The sequence below is a fragment of the Brienomyrus brachyistius genome, unplaced genomic scaffold (genome assembly GCF_023856365.1).
Source record: "Brienomyrus brachyistius isolate T26 unplaced genomic scaffold, BBRACH_0.4 scaffold33, whole genome shotgun sequence".
NCBI lineage: Eukaryota > Metazoa > Chordata > Actinopteri > Osteoglossiformes > Mormyridae > Brienomyrus > Brienomyrus brachyistius.
Window position 1 is genome coordinate 2,383,648 of NW_026042308.1, and position 23,073 is coordinate 2,406,720.

At 48.0% G+C, this 23,073-nt stretch overlaps 1 protein-coding gene and 1 long non-coding RNA gene across 2 annotated transcripts in view; one reads left to right on the forward strand and one right to left on the reverse strand.

Moving 5' to 3' along the window:
• LOC125721466 (NACHT, LRR and PYD domains-containing protein 3-like) overlaps positions 1-23,073 on the forward strand; it is a 233,140-nt gene that overhangs the window by 138,326 nt on the left and 71,741 nt on the right. The gene's annotated exons all lie outside the window — the stretch shown is intronic.
• On the reverse strand, positions 487-7,163 carry LOC125721513 (uncharacterized). Its single transcript, XR_007385789.1, has 3 exons — positions 7,123-7,163; positions 6,563-6,663; positions 487-543 (listed from the first exon to the last, which is right to left on the reverse strand). It is a non-coding gene; the product is annotated as an uncharacterized LOC125721513 (long non-coding RNA).

Consider the following 23,073-nt stretch of genomic DNA (forward strand, 5'->3'; position numbering starts at 1 on the left):
TGAGACCATAGCAAAATTTTCTGTTTCAATCATTTCTCAATTATATAATAATAATGATAATGATAATTATTATTATTATTATTATTATCATCACCATATATATATATATATATATATATATATATATATATTAGATTAGATTAGATTCAATTTTATATATATATATATATATATATAAGCATCATTCATACTCATGTGAAAAGACAATTATAAATCCAGGCTATGAAAAGGTTTGAGTGTCAGGAAAGGTACAAAAACAGCCTAATGAAGGTTTATAGGGACCTAACCTGTGGCGTAAAACACAGGAACATGGACAGATTGAGGCAACGGCACAACCTCTCAATATGGTCAATTTATCTACTTTGTGTTTTCCTCACAGTTGTCAAAGTAATTGTCAGCAAAGTCCAGCATCTGCTTCATGGCCTTGAGGAGCAGGATGTCACAGGTATTATTCAGCTCACTCTCATCATGGTAATTGAATCACTGGATCACTGGAATCACATTTGATGGTCGGATGCCCAGACACCCGCTAGCTCTGTAGATCTGCAGAGAGACACATACATTCATGTATATTTTCCAGCTGCTGTATCACAAGATTAGTGTCAAACAGGGTTGTAATAAGCTATGGTATATGATATGGTATATGAAATGGTATAAATCTGCCTTTAGCAGATGCTGCTGAATGTGAATGTACAGTAGAACCTCGGAACTCGAATAACTCTGATATCAAACGTGAATTTTTTTTCAATGCAATGTCTTGGAACTCAACCTTTCCTACTAGAACTTCTATGGGTCGAGAAGTGTTCAACTGTACAAATTCGGACCTCGAAAGGGTCTATGGCGTTTAATTAGTCTCAAAACACACGCACAGAAAAACACGCTTGTATATGCACTCGCCAGCAGAAATATCATCTTCACTATACGCTTGACTCTACACAATACTCACTTGCTCAATCAGTATTAAATTATTACTCTCAAAATATGAGGCACGCCTGTATGCGCTCGTGAGCAGAAAACTCATCCTATCTACGCGCTCGCTGCACCCTCTTATGGAAGCCCTTTAGGGCCAAAACGTCTTAAACTTTTCGCATAGAGACGGAATTATCTCACGGCTACAGACGTTATATTTTTATCTCTAAAGACAGTGTTACGTGCCGTAAGGTTTGGGGGGGGATTGTTCTGATTGTTGTTCGGCTGCCTTCGTCTCCGCCTCCCGGACCTGGCCATGCCCCGAGCCTCGACGCTACTTCCGCGTTTATGATTTAAAAGGCCGGCGCGGGAGAGTAGCGGCAGCTCTGCTCATAGTTGGTTTTTGCGGTATTGGTTTGCTTGTGTTCTTTTGATTGATCGTGTATGACAGTTTTTGGTTTTCCGGTTTTCGTCTTTTGCCTTATCCCTCTGTACCTTTGCCTTTGGTTTTGACTGCTTTCTGGTTTATGATCTATTGCCTTCCTCCTGACTCCTCTCTTGCTTCGCCCCTCGGATACTGTGTTTCGGCTTTGGTGTTCTGTATGTCCGTTTCTGTTAAGTGCGTAGGGAGTGACGGCTGTTTTGTTTTGCGTACGTGTTGCTTATTCTGTGTTTTGGTTAGGGAGTTAGGATTAGTCTGTGTCATTTTCTTTTCGTTTAGAGTTAGCTTAGTTTGGGACGTATTCGTTAGTGGTGTTTTGTTTATTGTTTTGCCGGTGTCACTCCCGAAGTCTGTTGCCCTATTGTGTGTGAAGGTCTTTGTGAATAAACATAAAAAAATACAAAAAAAGATCCCTTTGTGTCCCGTGTTCCCTTTTCCCATACCCTGGTTGTCTCGTTTTCCCCTCTCCTTTCCCTTTACCTTTCTGGCGGTCCTCAACCCTAGACTGAGGATCGTAACAACAGACATATAACTTCACATACAGACAGCATTTTGCAACATGTCTTGATGTCAACAAACTGATCTTTCAAAATAAAAGCACCATTAACTTCTAACCACAAACACCATAACAAAATCAAATTCTTCACCCTTTGGTTATTATTCTCTGTGACTTTCCTTATGTGCAATTAAATAGACCAGGGTGACAAAATAAGTATTACTGTATATACAATATTGTCATGGAAATAAATCAATACTTATGATTAATCAATTAGCCTATGATTACTGTCACGGGAGATAGGCAGCGATCGCGGGCTGAGCGGCGATCGTGCGGGCAGGAAGTAGGCAAGGCAGCGTACGAGGCAAAACGGGAGTTTAATTAGGAAGCCAGGGACCGGGAAACAGCAAACGAGTACAAACATCAATGACAGACAAAGCAAACTGGGGAGACCAGGACTTAAATACACAAGACTGATTGAAAGCAAAAGGAAACAGCTGGGTACAATTCGGGAAACACACGTGGGTAAGTAGGGGGCGTGGCACACAGGAGGAGCGGACGAGCCGGGCGTGACAGAACCCCCCCCCAAAGGCGCGCTGCACCGGGCGCGCCCGGGAGGAGGCGAAGGACGGGACGAGACCAGGGAACCAAAACCTGAAAAACAAGAACCAAAACCATCAACGAGGGACAGGGAACAAGACAGACAGGCAAAACTGACAGAGAGGCAGAAGCCAGGACAAGACATGACACAGGACAGGAAAGGCAGACAGACAGACAAGAAACGGGGACACGGAGGGAACAGGCGGAACAAAAGGGCCAGGAGTGAACAGAGGGAACCCAGGGAGAGAAGGAGGAACACGAGGAGCAGAGACGGGAGGAACAAAGGAACGAGGAACGGAGAAAGGAGGAAAGACGGGAGGAGGAGCAAACAAAAAAGGGACCAGGGCAGAAGAGAAGGGAGAGAAGGAGGGGGAACGAAGGGGAGCCTGAGGGAGCCCCAGCGGGCGACGGGAGGCAGCCGTAGGGGACCTCGGAGGGGCAGAGGAGACAGGGCGAGGGACCCGTGGAGGGGCCAGGGAGGGAGCAGGAGGGAGCACCAGGGAAGGGGACGAGGGAGCTGGAAGGGGCCAGGGCGAAGGCAAGGAGAGGGGGGGAGCTGCTGCAGGCGGCGACGTCCTCCGACGGGCCGAAGGTGGGGGCCCCGCAGGCGACCGAGGAGCCGCCGTCGGGGAGCCCCCAGGCGACCGACCAGGACCCGGAGAGGGGAGCGAGGCGGGGCGACGGAGGCATCGGAGGGGGACCCGCAGGCGACAGCCGACCCAGAGGGCCAGGAACCGCAGGCGCCCCCCGAGCCCCAGCGCAGGCGACAGAGGGCGAGCCAGGGGGCAGGGTGGGCGGGACCCCCGTCCTGCGTCTGTGTCCCCTCCCCTTACGGGACACAGACATTACGACCCTCGGTCGGGGTCGAGTTCGCCGGAGCGAGGGACAAGGGGTCACAGGAGCGGGGCCAGGGACAGGAGCGGGGCCAGGGACAGGGTTAACAGGCAGAGGGAGCGCCTCTGGAGCTGCTGCAGGGCGGTCAGGGACAGGAACGCGGTCAGGGACAGGAACACGGTCAGGCTGTGGGGCCGCCGGAACAGGAGCGCGGTCCGGCTGTGGGGGCGCCGGCCCGGGAGCTGCAGCAGGCGGCTGCAGAGGGGGCGCCTCTGCAGGAACTGGAGCGCGGTCAGGAACTGGAGCGCGGTCAGGAACTGGAGCGCGGTCAGGAACTAGAGGCTGTGGGGGCGCCTGCCCGGAAGCTGCAGGCTGCTGCAGTGGGGGCGCCTGCCCGGGAGCTGCAGCAGGCGGCTGCAGAGGGGGCGCCTCTGCAGGAACTGGAGCGCGGTCAGGAACTGGAGCGCGGTCAGGAACTGGAGCGCGGTCAGGAACTAGAGGCTGTGGGGGCGCCTGCCCGGAAGCTGCAGGCTGCTGCAGAGGGGGCGCCGGCCCGGGAGCTGCAGGCGGCTGCAGAGGGGGCGCCGGCCCGGGAGCTGCAGCAGGCAGCGTAGGCGGCTGCGCAGGCAGCGAAGGCGGCTGCGCAGGCAGCGAAGGCGGCTGCACTGGAGCTGGGTCCGCCGGCAATGGCGGCTGCACGGGAGCTGGGTCCGCCGGCAATGGCGGCTGCACGGGAGCGGGGTCCGCCGGCAATGGCGGCTGCACGGGAGCGGGGTCCGCCGGCAATGGCGGCTGCACGGGAGCGGGGACCGACGCGCTCTGGAGCAGGAGCAGCTGTCGGAGGTCCTCCGCCAAGCCCTCGAGTACTTCCGGACCAGAGGCGGGCGTAAACGCGTCAAAGCCTCGCCTCAAACGCGCAACGAGAGCCTCAATCCTCCGGTCTCCTGGGGCTGTCGGCCGTTCCATTACCCTTATGAATAAACCCTGGAGGGTAAAAAACTGGTTCGCCAGGGCAGCCTTCCTCCCTGGGAGAGGCGTGGTGTACGCCTCCGGGGTGGCTGCCACTGGACATGGGGCAGGATCGTCCGGTTCAGGCATGATGGAGGTGGCCCTAGCCGGCATGCGGGGCACACGCGAGATGGCGTCTCTACCCTTCCGGATTCCCCCCCAATTGTCCAGGCGTTCCGGCCGATAAAGGTACTGCTCTAGGGGTGGTACGAGGACTGGTCTTCTCCGGGCGTAGTCCGCGAGAAGGAGGGGTGCCTCCTCCTCGTCCTCAGACGGGAGCCATAGCCTGGCTAGCGTGCAGGCTCCAAGCTGGATCTCCGGCTCGTTCCGAAGCCGTCTTGCCCGCTTGCTTTTCTTGCGGTCTGTCATTCTGTCACGGGAGATAGGCAGCGATCGCGGGCTGAGCGGCGATCGTGCGGGCAGGAAGTAGGCAAGGCAGCGTACGAGGCAAAACGGGAGTTTAATTAGGAAGCCAGGGACCGGGAAACAGCAAACGAGTACAAACATCAATGACAGACAAAGCAAACTGGGGAGTCCAGGACTTAAATACACAAGACTGATTGAAAGCAAAAGGAAACAGCTGGGTACAATTCGGGAAACACACGTGGGTAAGTAGGGGGCGTGGCACACAGGAGGAGCGGACGAGCCGGGCGTGACAATTACGGTTTAAAAGAAAATTGCGAAGAGCCATTTTCCTTTGCGTCCCAATAATTTTGATTTCATACATCATAAATAGAAGTACATATTTGTTGATAGTGATGTATTTGTGATTTTTCTACAGAATATCTGCAGTATATGGAGTCCCTAAGATGTCAGGCTGAAAAAATATATTTTTAATTGTTTTGTGTTTCCTCTCAATAGTTTAGCGTTCCCTCACAATACTTTTCCGCTACTAATAATAACTGTACTCTGTCCATTTAAAATACAAAAGATAGAATTAATGGATTAATAAGTATAAACCAAAATAATACAGACATGTCTAGTTAAATGTACTTTACTGTTTACAGTAACTGGCGGTGATTGGACAAAATGCAATTATTATTATTATTATTATTATTATTATTATTATTATTATTATTATTATTATGTGCGGCATGGTGGTGCAGTGGTTAGCACTGTTGCCTCACACCTCTGGGACCCGGGTTCGAGTCTCTGCCTGGGGCACATGTGTGTGGAGTTTGCATGTTCTCCCCGTGTCGTCGTGGGGTTTCCTCCAGGTACTCCGGTCTCCCCCCACAGTCCAAAGACATGCTGAGGCTAATTGGAGTTACTAAATAGGCCATAGGAGTGCGTGTGTGAGTGCATGGTGTGTGAGTGTGCCCTGCGATGGGCTGGCCCCCCATCCTGGGTTGTTCCCTGCCTCGTGCCCATTGCTTCCGGGATAGGCTCCGGACCCCCCGCGACCCAGCAGGATAAGCAGTTTGGAAAATGGATGGATGGATGTGTGGTTTTTCATGTCTGTATGACTTTATCAGTTGTTGAATGATTGTATCATTAGTTCGCTGGGTTGATAGGTTTCAATAGGTAAACATGGAGGCTCTGCAACGGATGAAAATCATTTACATCATTTCTTATGGGGAAATTTGACTTGGAACTCAACCAAATCCTAAGTCGACCAGCCTTCTGGAATGAAGTAAGTTTGTCTTCCAAGGTACCACAGTACAACTAAAGTTCTAAAGCTCCTGAGGGCAATTAAATGTCAAAGAATTGTACTACTTGGCAACAGAGTTTTTTAGTGTTATAGTATTCATAACCGACTTCTACTGAATAAGTATCAGAATGTAATCACTGATTACATGAGACTTCTACCCACTTATGTAAGTCGCTCTGGCTAAGGCATCTGGCAAACGCAGTAAATGTAAATCTAAATTTTGGACACAAATTTGTCATCCATCCATCCATAACCCCCAATCCCAGGAAACAGAGGACCTGAGGAAGGAGACACCCAGGCCAGGATCCTGGTTTATGGAGATGTGAGGCCACAGTGCTGCCCACAGGGTCATTTTGCTGCCTGAAAATATGTTTTAGAAAATAAAATTGAGATAAAGTTTTGTGAGCCATTGGAATATAATAAACAAAAGGTTCAGACTCCCCAGGGCTGTGGGCTCGATCCCTGCCGCTGGTTGCATGTGTGACGTTTGCTTGTTCACCCTGTTTCCTCCTACAGCCCACAAACATTCATCCAGATGAACTGCTATCTCTCACTTGTTCACTGTGTGTGTGTCTGCTGCAAGCTTTTAGTACTGATTCCAGTGTTAGACCCAGAAACTCACCATATCCTTTATGTAGCAGCTGTGATACACCTTCTTCAAGTCCTTTTCCACATGCGGGCACGCTCTGTCCACATGGGTCAGTAGCACCAATAGAGGCACATCTAAAAACATCAACAGAAACGTCTCACTAGTGACATATTATATGTTCTATGGAATAAGCCATCATAGCAATCAGCACACTGATGTCTGTCTTACTCAGAAGCACCTGCCAGCATCACTCTGCCTTTCCTCAATCCACATGTGTTCAGCTCAGCTCATGTTCATACCCTAATCTTCAGTCCCAACCCTTTAAAAGTGGGCCCTATGTGACAGAAAGCCCTCCAGCTTCTCACAGATGGAGCGGCTCTGTGTGGAGGAGCATCCAGGAGCTCCTTCAGTTACAGCATGAATACCGTTTCTGCCAAAGCCCCGGAAAACATTGTTTGCCATTTTCCATTCCAGAAAGCTGCTCTTGTTCTTACTTTGTCAGGTTCCTGTGTGATTATTCTGTGTTATTCATGTACCCCTGCCCAACAACACACACTCAATAACAGATGCCACATTCCTCCCCACTCACTAACCTTGAAAACTAGTTTTCTTTCGGATTTCCTCAACTTTCTTCTTCATTCTTGTATCCATGATTCCTAATGATGAGCTGTCTATCACATACACCACACAGTGGATCCTGTCCTTAATTTGTAACTCTGTCTGACCAGCACCAGGTTGCCATGGTGATGCAGGGTTGAACTAAACAGACAAAACGTTGTTAATGACACATACAGACATGCACTGACTTTGAGATCATGAGAAACTCAAGCAAAATGTTGTGTATCTCATATGACATCTGTGTAATTCCTTATTTATGTGAGAACAAATCAATGGATAAGATTTAATTTTGTCAGAAGAGAATGTAGGGAGAAGACGACCAGTATCTGTAAACATGAGACTGTTATAAGCCATTAAATGGAGATACAGTCATTGATTTGAATTCTTTGTAGTATTTAGAAATCTGAGTGTGTGAAGTGTTTCCGATATGTTGGGAGTTTTCCCCTTTTAGAAAGACACATTGCAAAACTTCTGAATGGCGATTAAACTACGCAGTATAGCATGAAACGTTTGAGTCATGATATTAAACGCTTTGAACATTTATCACCAAAATGAGTTTTTGTCGAAAGAATGTTTCCAAAAATGCAAAATTATAACTTATAGACAGAATACCGATCTGGAAAGGAGCTGCTGGTTTTTGACACTTATGCCAGCTTTCATAAGCAGGGGGAAATCATTCATGTGAATGAATATAATCAGCATGCAGTGAATTCTGTCTCCATTCTACGAAACACCTTTGCTCTGGGGACCTATTTACAAGGGCATGTTGCTTTGCATGCTGGGAAATGCAACTTAAACTGAAGGAACAGTTTAGCAGCTCTGGCACTACAATATAAACTGAGGGCTGGAGATCAGCTGCAGACACTTCAGCTACAAGTTTTACCAATTTATTTGGTACTTTCATTTTTGCACTAAGGAGTTAAAATATGTAGTGTATTACATACCTATATTATTGTATAAATATATTCAGTCTGCTCACAATCTGTAAATTATATATTGTTTTATTGTAAATTGTATGTTTTTTAACACATTATCTACAATACAATTGCAAAGAATTATGACATATATGAAACACCACAATTATTACTAGATATTTGCTAACGTGAGAATCTGTGTGAATCAGCCCAAATTGTCCTATTTGTTCTCTGACTTTTTGTCTTAAACAAACCATAACCTTCAGGTTTATTCACTTGCAGTTATAGGCGCTCAGTGCAAAGCAGCTTCTGACACCAACCTATAGGAAAGCATGGCTGGTGAGTCAGTTACCACACTGGCTTTTCTGCTCTGCTGTCTGGGCCTCCCAGCTGTGGTCCGTTTGTCTCTCTCTGAAGCACGTAGACTGATGGTCAGAGATTCTGTAACTGGGGCATCAGCTACACTGACATCCAGTGAGCCGGACTCAGACCAGCTGATGAATCTCTGAGGTGGAGGTGTGACTGAGGGTCTTACTCTGATGGTCAGAGATTCTGTAACTGGGGCATCAGCTACACTGACATCCAGTGAGCCGAACTCAGACCAGCTGATGAATCTCTGAGGTGGAGGTGTGACTGAGGGTCTTACTCTGATGGGCTCTGCTGGCTGTAAAGGACACTTTTACCGTGTTACTGTCAGGCCAGGCTTTGTTGTGTGTAGCTGCAGCACATCCTGTTTCTCTGTATCTGTGTGTTTGGCTGCTGGTGGTATAGACATGCTGCTTTCTGCATGACTTCCTGCACACTGGCTTCCTGTATGACTTCCTGCCCTGAAACAGCAGAGCTGTATCCCGTCTGATAATTGCAGTTATTTTAGCCCAACTTCTGCTTAGAGTGCCTGCCTGTTCAGGTAAAAACAAATAGAGAAATTATGTTTTTAATTGGCTAAGAAGAATGAGGAATCCTGTGTTCAGTGATGAAAGGAATTATTGTAAATAAGTACCTCTCACTCTCAGTGTCTTCCTCATATGCTCATGCTCTGTATGGCTCTGCACTGCCATCTGCTGACAGCAAAAAGTAATTGTACCAGCTAGATGCTAAAGACATGCTGGAGAATTTCCACAGCAATATGGCATGTTCATGTTAATTATAACCACATTCACGGTGCCTCCTGCTGACAGGCTTGATCGTAGCACATTGCTATGTCTTCGGTCAAACTGACACAAATCTATAACATTCATGGTAACTGATATTGTGTTTCTCTCCCAAAGCACCTGCTGAAGTAAGAATTGTGCTTTTGGGAAAAACAGGATCTGGGAAGAGCAGCGCAAAAAATGTTATCCTGGGGGATGAGAATTTTGACGTTTTTTGCAATCCAAACAGTGTAACAACAAATTGTCAAACAAAAGAAGGAAACATTAATGGCAGGAAGATTATTGTAACTGACACACCAGGGATCTTTGACCCAGAAAGGTCTAAGGAAGATCTGAAGTATTCCATAATATCCTGTCTCACTCACTGTGCTCCTGGTCCACACGCCTTCATATTAGTGCTGAGAGTGGGAAGATACACCAAAGAGGAGAAAGAGTCTGTGAAGATGATACTGCCGTACTTTGGAGAGGAAGCCCTGAAGCACACAGTCGTCCTCTTCACACATGGTGACGAGCTTGAGAAAAACCAGACCATTAAAAAGTTTGTAGAGGAAAACATCTGAAGCATCTGAAGAAACTGATAAGTGTAAAAGCAGAGTCTATGTCATTGACTCTAAGCACTGGAACAAAAACAAATATAAAAATGCTCAGTCTGCAGATCTCCTGGAACAACTAAAGAAATTGGTTTTAGAGAAGAGAAAAGCTGGGGAATCACAGGGTCTTCAGACACTGGAAGAACTGAAGAACCAGGTATTACGGCAAAGATCTTCAGCACCTGATCATGAACTGGGTCAAAGGTCAGGAAGACCTACAAGCTCTGATGGAAACCTGGATGAATCAGAGTACAGGAGTAACAGCTTTCAGATTAAACAGCTGCTGACAACTATAGAGAACAGTGAAAGGGAATGAAGGCCGTTGTTACGCAAATGAATCACTTCAGCACATCGCAGAAGTCAATCAGCATGTGGTAAATAAAATAATACAAGACAGAATGAAAGAGTTTTTTGCCGAAGCCATGATTAGAGTTATAAAGAATAGGGAATGTATGACTGAATCCCAGAAGCTAGACAGCATAGAAGCTATAGAGGATGAGATGTATAAAATAATAAAAGAGAGAAAGACAGAAATTTGGAAAGAAGCTAAAAACAGAATCAAAAATAAGATTTTAAAAAGAGAAGTAGGAGCAGCAGTTGGATCTCTGCTGGGGCTCCTGCTTGGAGTCGCTGTTGGAGCAGCTGTATTATTTGTGACATTATTTGGACTTTTGACTGCAGCAGTAAAGTCAATACGGGGCCGTAGATCAGAAGATCCAGAAGTTAATATCAGAAATGTAATAGCTGTAGGAGTAGTTGAAGTGATAGCTGGGACAACTGGGGCAGCGGCGGGGGTAGCAGTGAAGGCAACAAGGGCAGCAGCAGCAGCAGTGGGGGCAACAAGGGCAGCAGCAGCAGCAGCAGTGGGGGCAACAGGGGCAGCAGCGGCAGTGGGGGCAACAGGGGCAGTGGGGGCAACAGGGGCAGTAGCGGCAGTGGGGGCAACAGGGGCAGCAGCGGCAGTGGGGGCAACAGGGGCAGCAGTGGCAGTGAGGGCAACAGGGGCAACAGCAGCAGCAGTGGGGACGGCAGAGGCAGCAGCAATAGGGGCAATAATGGGTACATCTTTAGTTGAGGCTGCAGCCACTGGGGCTGCAATAGGAGCAGGGGCAGCAACAGGAATTGGGCTGGCAGTGACTGGAGGAGTTTTTGCCATAGCAGGAGCAGTAAGAGGTGGAATAGCAAGAGCCAAAGCTGGAGAAACATGCATCAATACCAACCGTGCAGCCAAGGAAGCTGCAAAAGCTGCAGGGCAGGCAGGGCTATCTACACTGAAGGAAGTGTGGAATGCCACACAAAAACTAGCCAGGTCTAAGGAAAGTACTTACAAAAAACTTTAGTAGCTACTCTTTGAAGATCTGGTCCCTCTTCAAATGCAACACGTGGATCACAGAGGTTTTAATGAGGAAACTTCTAGAGCTATTATGAACCATCAGTTTGTCTCTCTTACGCCAAGTAGTGATGTGTTAGTCGTGAGTGAATCAGCAGTATGAGACCGTTTTACAGGAACAATGGGGGCAGCTCCCATCTGAGAGCTTAATTTTTTCTCTTATTTTGTAAAATTAATACAAGACTTTAGTTACGTACTTATATTCAGAAACATTCTTCTTCACAACAGGGCAGATAACAGAAAATTAACCAGATCAGACCCTCTAATCTGAGGCATTTTCTTTTCCTTAAAGCTGTCTGCCATAAAGACAAACTTACAATATTTCACTGTTAAAATGACTTGTGTTTTGGTTAGCTTATCATATATTTTAATATTTTATTTGATATGGGCTTCACAGTAGCATTAGAATTGTAACATTTATGCGCATTGACCAGATGCAATGTTTTTAGTGTTTATAGTGAATAAATAAAATGTTCAATGCACATGTGTAATAGTGTTTGATGTTTTTACAGTAATGTTTGTTCCTTCAAGAGACCTACTGTATATCCCTCTCACATCATTTTAAAACACAAAGAGGCAGGGAGGATAAATAAGGACAGACGAGGGCTGACCTATATACAGGACATTAACAATAATATTTTATTTTACGTAGCCTGGGATGGGGTGGTGCCCCACCCTGGGTTGTTCCCTACCTTCCACTCATAGCCGCCAGGACAGGCTTCAGATCTACTGCGACCCTGAAGAGGATAATGGTTACAGAAAATGGATGGATGGAGGGATTCTATACAGTGCCTGTATCAAACCAAAGTTCACGGTAACATTTTACTTAAAATAGTCGTTTATAATGCATAAATACCTTCATGATTATGCATTATAATGCATTCATAAAGTATTATAAATATGCTATATATATATTTATAAAAAGACATGACATTATAGTCCTGTTTATTATGCTTTATGAAGCTCTCATGTATAATGTACTATAAATACCTTCATAATGCAGTACAAAGCATCCTTAATTCATATACTGACTGCTCCGGCTTCCTGCATGCTGTTATTGTAGCATGCTGTCGCATTGGGTGCTTGCATTGATTACTTATTACATTTACAGCGGTGGACAGTTCCTTTGTACTTCAGCATAGGTTGCATTTCACAATAATGTTTTATCTTTGTGTGCAAAGAATTCAAAACAATGACTGTATCTCCATTTAAAGAAGCAGTCACTCCCTTCATTTTACATTTTCTCCGTTCACTCCCACATACACGGCGCATCTGTCTCTCACGCAGAAGCCTGAGGCATTTCAGCTGTTACAGGTCGTGACGCAAAAGTGCAAGAAGGATAAAGTTTGAATTAAATGTTTTTTTTTTGTAATGCAATGTATTTGTAATGAAAATATTCAAACTTTAATTTCAAGTAGATTTTCAACATTCTGAAAATCCACATCGTTGGAAAAATTTAACAGTGAAACAAATAATAAATGCAGTAGAAAGTTCCTTTGTACTTAGGAACTTCTGCTGTCGCCTGCTTCACCACCACTATCATGAACTGGGTGGCGTGAGTACTGCGTTTCGAGTTTTTTCCCCTCCATTTTCTTTCCTTATTGGATGAAGACATAGAGGAGGGATGGTAACTGCCAGAGCAGAGAGAGTTTTCACCAGGTTCTTAGGTACAGAGCCTCCAACCTCAGAAAACCTCGATGTGCACCAACGTATGGGCCCCATCGATAATCTAAGCGTTACCAATTTAAATGTAAATGGTAACTAGTTCGCTTGGAGTTTGGGTTGGTGGGTTAAACTGTAGGTTAAAGTCTTTTTTTCCTAGAAATATATTGTGGATTATTACAAATCTGATGGGTTTTTCCCCTTCTACTTGAAAGATGGTGATTGTAAAATGTAAAATCAGCTGTTTGGCTTCTTGGTTAATAATTGGGGTTAGTCCCTTTAGGCACCGCGCTAATTGGTTTATCGGAATATTAGGTTTGGCGAACAGAGAACCCAGTCAGTCCAACATCACCAGCTGGGAGCTCAGGATCCTGTCTATTAAGGCGTTTTGGGTGAATTTGTAGTTTGGGCGGGTGTTCAAGCTAACACTCCCTAGGCTTTGTTGCTTGACTTTGCGGAGTGGAGCCAGCCCAGTGCCACAGGGGGGTTACAAACAGTTTGAGCTTCACAGCAATCTTTTTATCTTTGCATGCAAAGTATACAAAATAGTGACTATATCGTCCTGTAAAGAAACCATTCTTAATATACAGGCTTTAATATGGAGCTGGCCCACCCTTTACAGCTATAACAGCTTCAACCACTCTGCAAAGGCTGTCCACAAGGTTTAGGAGTGTGTTTGTGGCTATTTTTGACCATTCTTCCAGGAGAACATTTCTGAGGTCAGGCACTGATGTTGGATGAGAAGGCCTGGCTCACAGTCTCCACTCTAATTCATGACAAAGGAGTTCTATTGGGTAGAGGTCGGGGCTCTGTGCAGGCCTGTCAAGTTCCTCTACACCAGACTCGCTCATCCATGGCCTTATGAACCTTTCTTTGTGCACTGGTGTGCAGTGATGTTGCAATAGGAAGGGACTATCCCTAAACTGTTTCAACATCACTGTTCTTGAGCTAATCAGAATGCCATACAAAGTTTGGAGGTCTGTAGCTATTGACTCTGCAGACAGTTGACGACTCTGCACTCTGTGCACCTCAGCATGTGTTGTCCCTGCTCTGTGATTTTTCATGACCTCCCACTTCGTGGCTGAGCTGCTTCCACTTTGTTATAATGCCACTAACAGTTGACATTTAGTAGCGAGGAAATTTCTCAAATGGACTTATTGCACAGGTGGCATCCTGTCACGGTACCATGCTTGAACTCACTGAGTTCCTGAGAATGACCTATTCTTCACAAATCTTTTGTAAAAGCAGTCTGCATGCCTAGGTGCTTGATTCATAAACCTGTGGCTATGGAAGTGATTGGAACACCTGAATTCAATGATTTGGAGGAGTGTCCCAATATGTTTTGCAGAATCTGTGTTTGTTTACAAGATAAGTTTGCAATTTGACATAAAGTTTGTCATTAATGAGTAGATTGAATAGTTTTATATCAGCTTATTATTTAATACAGCAATGTCTGCATGGTATGGATGTAGCTGCAATGCTGAACCCAAAGCAGAAAAAGAAGCCAGAGCAGAACCACATCCTGCCTCACGCATGAGAATAGCCTGCTGGCTCCCCAAGCAGAACCACATCCTGCCACACGCATGAGAATAGCCTGCTGGCTCCCCAAGCAGAACAGAAACTTCACAGCTTTGAGAATCACACAGGACAGGTTACACATAAACATTTTACCCTCAGATAATGGCACAGTGCTCCTGCAGTATAAAATAACACACCACTGTAGAATGCCTTTATTGTCACTTGTCGTAGAGATTTATGACACTTAGTCGGTGCTTTGAAATATCCATCCATCCATCCATCCATTTTCCAAACCGCTTATCCTACTGGGTCGCGGGGGGTCCGGAGCCTATCCCGGAAGCAATGGGCACGAGGCAGGGAACAACCCAGGATGGGGGGCCAGCCCATCGCAGGGCACACTCACACACCATTCACTCACACATGCACACCTATGGGCAATTTAGTAACTCCAATTAGCCTCAGCATGTTTTTGGACTGTGGGGGGAAACCGGAGTACCCGGAGGAAACCCCACGACGACATGGGGAGAACATGCAACTCCACACACATGTGACCCAGGCGGAGATTTGAACCCAGGTCCCAGAGGTGTGAGGCAACAGTGCTAACCACTGCACCACCATGCCGCCCCGCTTTGAAATATGACGTTGTTTACTGTTGAGCTCAAGGGAAGAACCACTTCGATGATATCTCTGTGGTGATGTTCCAAAGACTTTCTGGTCAACATAACATTTACAGGGGTACATTCACAGTTTGCACCCCCTCCTCTGAGCCAGATCAAAGTGCTTAGGGTAGGACATGCACTTTGCAACACATGTACTTTATGCAGTTTGCATCTTGCAAGCTTGTATTTACTGTACTTCATATAATCTGCATGCTGCAGGCCTGGAGCGTCTGCACTTTGCAAGACCTTGTGGTTTTCCTGCCCTTTCTGACAAGCGCGCTAAAAAAATATTAGGTGGTACCTTGGGCAGAGCTTAATGCTCTCCCCATCGATGATGTCATAAGCGGGAGGGGGGCGTATCCCTTATTCTGATTGGTCGGGAGGTTATCTCCATATACCATACATGCTTATGCCACGTGTTGCCGATAGGGGGCCATATGGTTTGTGTGATAAGGGTTGCCGTTAAACTTCAATAGAATAAAAATACTTTACATGTATTTATTTGTGTGTTATTTTTAATTACATTTTTAAGGAATAATAAAACATATAGCAGGATGAATGCAAGATAGCGCATACACGTCCAGCGGGGGTCCATCCGGCCGTAGCTGCGTGTTGTTAGTAGTGTAGCAGGAGAAGGAAACGAGGTGTGTGCCTAATTAAGTTCTGGAGGGGAGTGGCCAATCAGAGAGGGCGCTCAGACTATAAGGGTTACCCTGGCACTAATGTTCTAGGCTCCTTGTCGGCGGTCACCTTAATTGCTGGATCTCCTGTTCGTCCGCGGACATCTTACCTTGGTGTGTTCAGCCCGGTACGGTGAATATTACAAGCTGCAGTAGAACGGTTGACGTTGGGGCTAATATGGCTGGGTTTTGAGTCCTTACCCTTCTATTATTACAGGGTCCCGTGTGTTGTGGCGTGGGGTTGACAGCTGCTTCATCTCGCGTGGAACTACTGCTGCTCTGCCTAGCGGCGACTGCGCCCTGCTCTGCCTAGCGGCGACTGCGCCCTGCTCTGCCTAGCGGCGACTGCGCCCTGCTCTGCCTAGCGGCGACGGCGCCCTGCTCTGCCTAGCGGCGGCTCAGCTTCACTTTGCCTTATTGCTGCTGTCTAGTGACGTTTGCACCTTTTCGCGCTTTGCGCTTCCGGTTTGTCCATACTCTGTCTAGCCTATAGCAGGCTGAGTCGCAAGCGGGTCCATAGCTGGGGGCAGGGGGGTGTGCGTGCCCATATGAGTGCGAGCGGGGGTTGGAGAGTCTGACTGGTCCCCCGCTTCCTAAGGGTTTGTGTTTTGTTTTGATTGTATTATGTTTGTTTTGTTGATACATTTGTTCTGTTTTAAATGGGATTTTTTTTATTGTGTGTTAATGTAATGGTTTTGTATTTTATTTGTTTTTTAGACTGCAGTGTTTTCTTTGGGTTTTGCGTGATTTTGTTTGGTTTGTGGTTACATTTTGTTTTTCCCTCCTTGCTCGTGCCCGCCCGACTCTGGCTGTTCTAGGTCCCGGCGCCTAGCCTTAGATCGGCAGGAAGTGGCTGCTGGTACGCGGCGGTGCTCCAAGCTTACGGTGCTGGGATCGACTGATTACTCTTTTTATGGTTTTATTGTGTAATAAAAGTGTGTGTGTGTTTGGAACAACGTCTCTCCGCTGTTTCTGGTGAACGGACCAGTGTGCCTTTGCCCGGGGATAGGGCGATTTAACTTTCTCTGGGTGTAATACCTGGGGTGGCGTAGTCGGACTAACGTGTGGCTATTGGTACCATTGTTTGGTACTATTTGGCAGTATTTCTCTCACCACCACTCGCCACATCTTGGCGTAGTCGGCAGGATCATCTTTCAGCGGAGACGTGTGTTCCTTTTAATTGAGTTTCTGTAATTTTTGGTTTTTTAGGGTATTGTCAGTTTGGAGAGGCAGAGCAGCAGTTTGTTCCTTGTGGATCCTTTTGGGTGGCTTGGTGAAGGTTTGCCCAAGATACGGGTTCGCGCAGCTGTAATAATTTGAGCGCTACCATCATCTTGGATTAGCCCAGCCTTGGTTAAATTATAGGTATGGCGGAGGAGTTACAGGAATTGAGGGAGCTTGTTTTACAACTGCAAGCTGAGAATGATAGGCTGCGCCAGGAGCCGGTTTCTGTTGCCCCAGGGCCTAGTGCTAGTGTTAACCCCAGTCACTTTACTGTACCCAGTAGGGGTACCCCTGTAGTCGAACGTTTGGTTCTCGTCCCTAGGGATAGGAAATGCCCCATTTTTAGAGGGAGAACAGGAATAGGGTTAATGGAGTGGCTGGAGGAAGTGGAGGCCAGTATGAGGGCACGTCATTTGTCCATGGCAGATCAGGCATTCTTCTTGTTTGACCATTTGGAGGGCGAGGCAAAGGAGGAGATAAAGTACCGTCCTCAGGACAGAACAGACCCAGTAAAGATAATAGCAGTTCTAAAGGAACTGTACGGGTGTACTGAATCCTATGTGTCCTTACAGCAAGCGTTCTTTGCTAGAAGGCAAGAGGACGGGGAGTCTCTTCAGGAGTTTTCCTTGGCTTTAATGGGCCTTATGGAGGCTGTAAAACAGCGTGCACCGGCCGATATGGAGAATGCAGATTTGTTGCTGCGGGATCAATTTATTGAACACGTACTAGATGGTGCTTTGCGCCGTGAATTGAAACAATTAGTGCGCCGGCAGCCTATGGCTACGTTGTTGGATGTCCGAGGGGAGGCTATCAGGTGGGAGTGTGAGGGTTTGCCCCGTGCTGCACGCGGACGGAGTAGTTCCGTGCCAGCAGTGCTTGGTGTTCAGTATGGGGTTCATGGTGGTCCCCAGGGTGCTGGTAATTCATCCCATTGGACTGCAATGGAGGAAGTGAGAGCGTTACTGACGTGTCAGCAGAAGCAGTTGTCTCAGCTCACCCAGAGTGTGGCTCGGTTGCAGAACTCCAGTCAGCGTGATCGTGCACCCCAGAAGGATCCAGTAGTATGTCGGCGTTGTCAGCAGCCCGGTCACTTCGCTAGGGAGTGTGATGGTTTGCGCATTCGCTCTGGTAACTTGCCCCGGCAGAGGATATTCTCACAGCCCAATAGTCAGCCCCATCCGGTGCAGCCGTCGGAAAACTAGTGCCCACTGAACTGGGGGGCCAAAGTTCTGTGGGGATTGTTTCTGGCTCAAGTAATTTGGGGAATGCCTCCCGGTTAATGTCATCCTGCCCCCACTTGGAGGTAGACATGAGTGGCGTAAGGGTGCCCTGTTTGGTTGACACTGGATCAATGGTGTCGACTATCACTCAGAGCTTCTTTCAGCAATATTTTGTGCCTTTGGGTCATGAGCGATTACAGGATTGCCGTTGGTTGGAGCTTCGAGCTGCCAATGGACTAGCTATTCCATATATTGGTTATCTGGAGCTAGATGTTAACCTGTGTGGAAAGTGGATGCTGGGCGGTGGGATACTTGTGGTCAGGGATCCCCCTGACAGTTTACCATCTCAATTTCCAGGTATACTGGGTATGAATGTGATTAGGAGGTGTTATCGAGAGTTGTTTTCCCAGCATGGTGCGTTGTTGTTTGAACAACCTGGCTCGTTTCAGGTCCCTGAACCAGTGGTGCAGGCATTATGTCAGTGTCATGCTCAGGAGTTGGCTCCTCCGGTTTCTGGTAGGGCCAAGGTCCGGGGTGGGAGGGCCTGTCGCGTTCCAGGTGGGACCATGAAGTTGGTGGCCGCAACATGCTCGGAGCAGCTTTCTGGTAGCACTGTAATGTTTGAGCCTCCAGAGGCTGGTTTGCCTGCTGGGCTTCTTGCTTCCCCGGCATTGGTTCAGGTGCTGCAGGGCACAGTGTACATTTCTGTCATCAATGTAGGGGCTACTGATGTGCTTCTCTACCCTCGTACCTTTTTAGGTACCTTAGGTGCAGTTAGCGTGGTGAGCCTCCCTGCTGGAGTCACGGAGGTGCCTCCGGGGGTACCCACTACGGCATTTCAGTCTGCGACCACAGCCACTATGGATCCAGTGGAGGCTCTGGACCTGTCCTCGCTCCCGGTTGAGACACAGATCCTAGTAAAAACCCTGCTAAGAAAATTCGCGTCAGTGTTTTCAGTTGACGAGGGGGATTTGGGTTGTACAGATCTGATTATGCATGAGATTCCACTACTGGATGAGGCCCCAGTTAGGCAGCGCTATAGGCGCATACCACCTTCAGAGTACGAGCTGGTGAAAGGGCATATTAATCAGCTTTTGGAAGCTCAGGTGATTACGGAAAGCAGTAGTCCCTATGCTTCCCCTATTCTGGTCCGGAAAAAGGATGGCAGTTTGCGCTTGTGCGTAGACTATAGGCAGTTGAATAGTAAGACCAGAAAGGATGCTTTTCCCCTGCCTCGGATTGAGGAGTCTCTTGATGCCCTTACTGGGGCCCGCTGGTTTTCTACTTTAGATCTGGCTAGTGGCTATAATCAAGTAATGGTGGCAGAGCAGGATCGTCCAAAGACGGCATTCTGTACGCCCTTTGGGCTGTTTGAATTCAATCGTATGCCGTTTGGTTTATGTAATGCTCCGAGCACGTTTCAGCGGTTGATGCAGAGGATGTTTGGTGATCAACAGGGCCAGTCTTTATTGCTATATCTGGACGATATCGTGGTGTTTTCCTCCACCGTAGAGCAGCATCTGGAGAGGTTGGAGGTAGTGTTGAACCGTCTCCAGCAGGAGGGTCTCAAGGTCAAACTGAGCAAATGTGCTTTCCTTCAGTCTGAGGTACGCTACCTTGGCCATGTGATCTCTAAGGAGGGGGTCTCTACGGATCCAGCCAAGGTAGAAGTAGTGGCTAGGTGGCCGCTTCCTAGTACTGTATCAGGGCTGCGCTCTTTCCTGGGTTTTGCTAGTTACTATAGGCGTTTTGTAGAGGGTTTTGCCAAGTTGGCTGCCCCCCTACATAGGCTGGTTGGAGAGCTTAGTGGCTCAAAGACCAAGGGGAAGGGAGGACAGGGTCTGATTGAGAGCTGGACTGCAGAATGTCGGGATAGCTTTGAAGCTCTTAAGACCAAGCTCACTTCCGCGCCGGTGCTTGCTTATGCAGATTTTTCACAGCCATTTATTCTGGAGGTTGACGCCAGTTATGGCGGCCTGGGAGCAGTACTTTCACAGGAACAGGACAATAGGGTCAGACCTATAGCTTTTGCCAGTCGAGGGTTGAGGCCGACTGAGCGTAACATGCAAAACTACAGTTCTATGAAACTGGAGTTTTTGGCATTGAAATGGGCTATGACCGAAAAGTTTCGGGAGTACCTGTTGGGGCAGAAGTGTGTTGTCTACACCGATAACAACCCATTGAGTCATTTGTCCACTGCAAAACTTGGAGCGACGGAGCAACGTTGGGCTGCTCAGCTTGCGGTTTTTGACTTCGAGATCAAGTATCGGTCAGGGAAGAGTAATAAAAATGCAGATGCTTTGTCACGTCAGCATCCATCTAGTGCTCAGGGAATGGAAGGTATGGTCCCTGGCACTTTACTCCCTGGGCCCTTACGGCACGCTTTGCAGTCCCATCAGGTTCCCGGGACTCAAGCGGCAATTACAGTCTTGCCAGGGCATTCTCTGGCTGACATCCGTGCTCTTCAGCAAGCTGACCCCACTTTGAAGGAGGTCTTGGTGTTTTGGAGGCGGAAGCAGCGCCCCAATTTTGAGGAGCGGAAACAGCTTTCCCAGCCTGTATTGGTGGTGTTGCGGCAATGGGGTCGGTTGGTGGAGAGGGACGGAATTTTGTATCGGCAGATCTTTCACCCAGATGGGGGAGAGGTTGAATTTCAGCTGCTGTTACCAGCTGCATTGAAGGAGGAGGTCTTGACACAGCTCCATCAGGAGCATGGCCACCAGGGGGTAGAGCGGACCTTGGGGCTTTTGCGTTCACGGTGTTACTGGCCTAGTATGTCTTCAGAGGTGGCTGGTTGGTGTCAGATGTGTGAGAGATGCCAAGTTGCGAAGGACAATCAGCCGGTGGCTCATAGCTACATGGGGCATCTTTTGGCATCAAAGCCTAACGAAATCTTGGCAATAGATTATACCGTGTTGGAGCCTGCTTGTAATGGCCTAGAAAATGTTTTGGTGATGACAGACATCTTTAGTAAGTACACCCTGGCCATTCCCACTCGAGATCAACGTGCCTCGACCGTAGCGCAGGTTTTGGTTTCGGAATGGTTTTACAAGTTTGGGGTTCCAGCTCGGATTCATTCCGACCAAGGCCGAAATTTTGAGAGCTTGTTGATCCGCCAGCTTTGTGATCTTTATGGCATTGAACGTTCTCGCACTACCCCATACCACCCGGCGGGGAATGGACAGTGTGAAAGGTTCAATAGGACGCTTCATAATTTACTTCGGGCGCTGCCGGTGTCTCGCAAGCGGGACTGGCATTCCTGTTTGCCGCAGTTAGTGTACTGCTATAATACAACTCCCCATCAGGCCACCGGTGAGTCCCCCTTTTTTCTTGATGTTTGGCCAGGAGCCTCGGCTCCCAGTGGATTTTCTGCTTGGTAGAGTTCAGGATCCCGGTAGGGGATGTGTTCATGAGTGGGTCAAGGAACATCAGGCCCGATTACAGGTTGCGGTTGGCGGTGCGAGAGAACGGTTAAGGGTGGCTGCAGCCCGTCGGAAAAGGAATTACGATCAGCATGTCCGGGATGTTCCTCTGGCTGAGGGTCAGTGCGTGCTGTTGCGGGAGACCAGTGCCAAGGGTCGGCATAAAATTCAGGATTTGTGGGGTTCGGTAATGTACAAAATCTTACAGGTACCTGATTCTGGCGGCTCCGTGTATACTGTGGCCCCCCTGCATGGTCAGTCTAAGGTAAGGCGAGTTCATCGCAATCTACTGAAGGCAGTGGTTGGAAGGGACCTTCCTACGGGTGTGGTGGTTAGTTTTCCACCACCAATGGACTCGCCACAGTCAGAGGAGGAGGATTCAGTGGCCGGTGATCTGTTGTGTTTAGGGCTGGAAGATCACAGTTCAACTGTGATCTCGTCAGTTCCAGCTTTGGGATCGGTAGCTACTCCACAGGTGACTCGGATACCAGGTGAGGTGGAGCCTGTTCACGCTTGTCCAGTGGACTCGACCCTAACCAGGCAACCATCCGCTTCCTCAGTGGACCCACTAGTTGGTAATGTAGATCTTGGTGGGGTGGCCCTTCGGCGGACAGTACGATCTACTGCTGGCCGGCATTCTAATATCCATCACTTGCCTAGGTCTTTGGGGGAGGTACACGGGGCTGTGCGCTCTGCAGATACTGCATCTAATGCCATGATTGCTTTGTTTAGGCCCTGGATGTAGTGGGTTCTTTTGTTGGCTTGTGTTATCGTCGGGGCGACGATAAAGAGCTGGGGGGTAGACTGTAGCAGGAGAAGGAAACGAGGTGTGTGCCTAATTAAGTTCTGGAGGGGAGTGGCCAATCAGAGAGGGCGCTCAGACTATAAGGGTTACCCTGGCACTAATGTTCTAGGCTCCTTGTCGGCGGTCACCTTAATTGCTGGATCTCCTGTTCGTCCGCGGACATCTTACCTTGGTGTGTTCAGCCCGGTACGGTGAATATTACAAGCTGCAGTAGAACGGTTGACGTTGGGGCTAATATGGCTGGGTTTTGAGTCCTTACCCTTCTATTATTACAGGGTCCCGTGTGTTGTGGCGTGGGGTTGACAGCTGCTTCATCTCGCGTGGAACTACTGCTGCTCTGCCTAGCGGCGACTGCGCCCTGCTCTGCCTAGCGGCGACGGCGCCCTGCTCTGCCTAGCGGCGGCTCAGCTTCACTTTGCCTTATTGCTGCTGTCTAGTGACGTTTGCACCTTTTCGCGCTTTGCGCTTCCGGTTTGTCCATACTCTGTCTAGCCTATAGCAGGCTGAGTCGCAAGCGGGTCCATAGCTGGGGGCAGGGGGGTGTGCGTGCCCATATGAGTGCGAGCGGGGGTTGGAGAGTCTGACTGGTCCCCCGCTTCCTAAGGGTTTGTGTTTTGTTTTGATTGTATTATGTTTGTTTTGTTGATACATTTGTTCTGTTTTAAATGGGATTTTTTTTATTGTGTGTTAA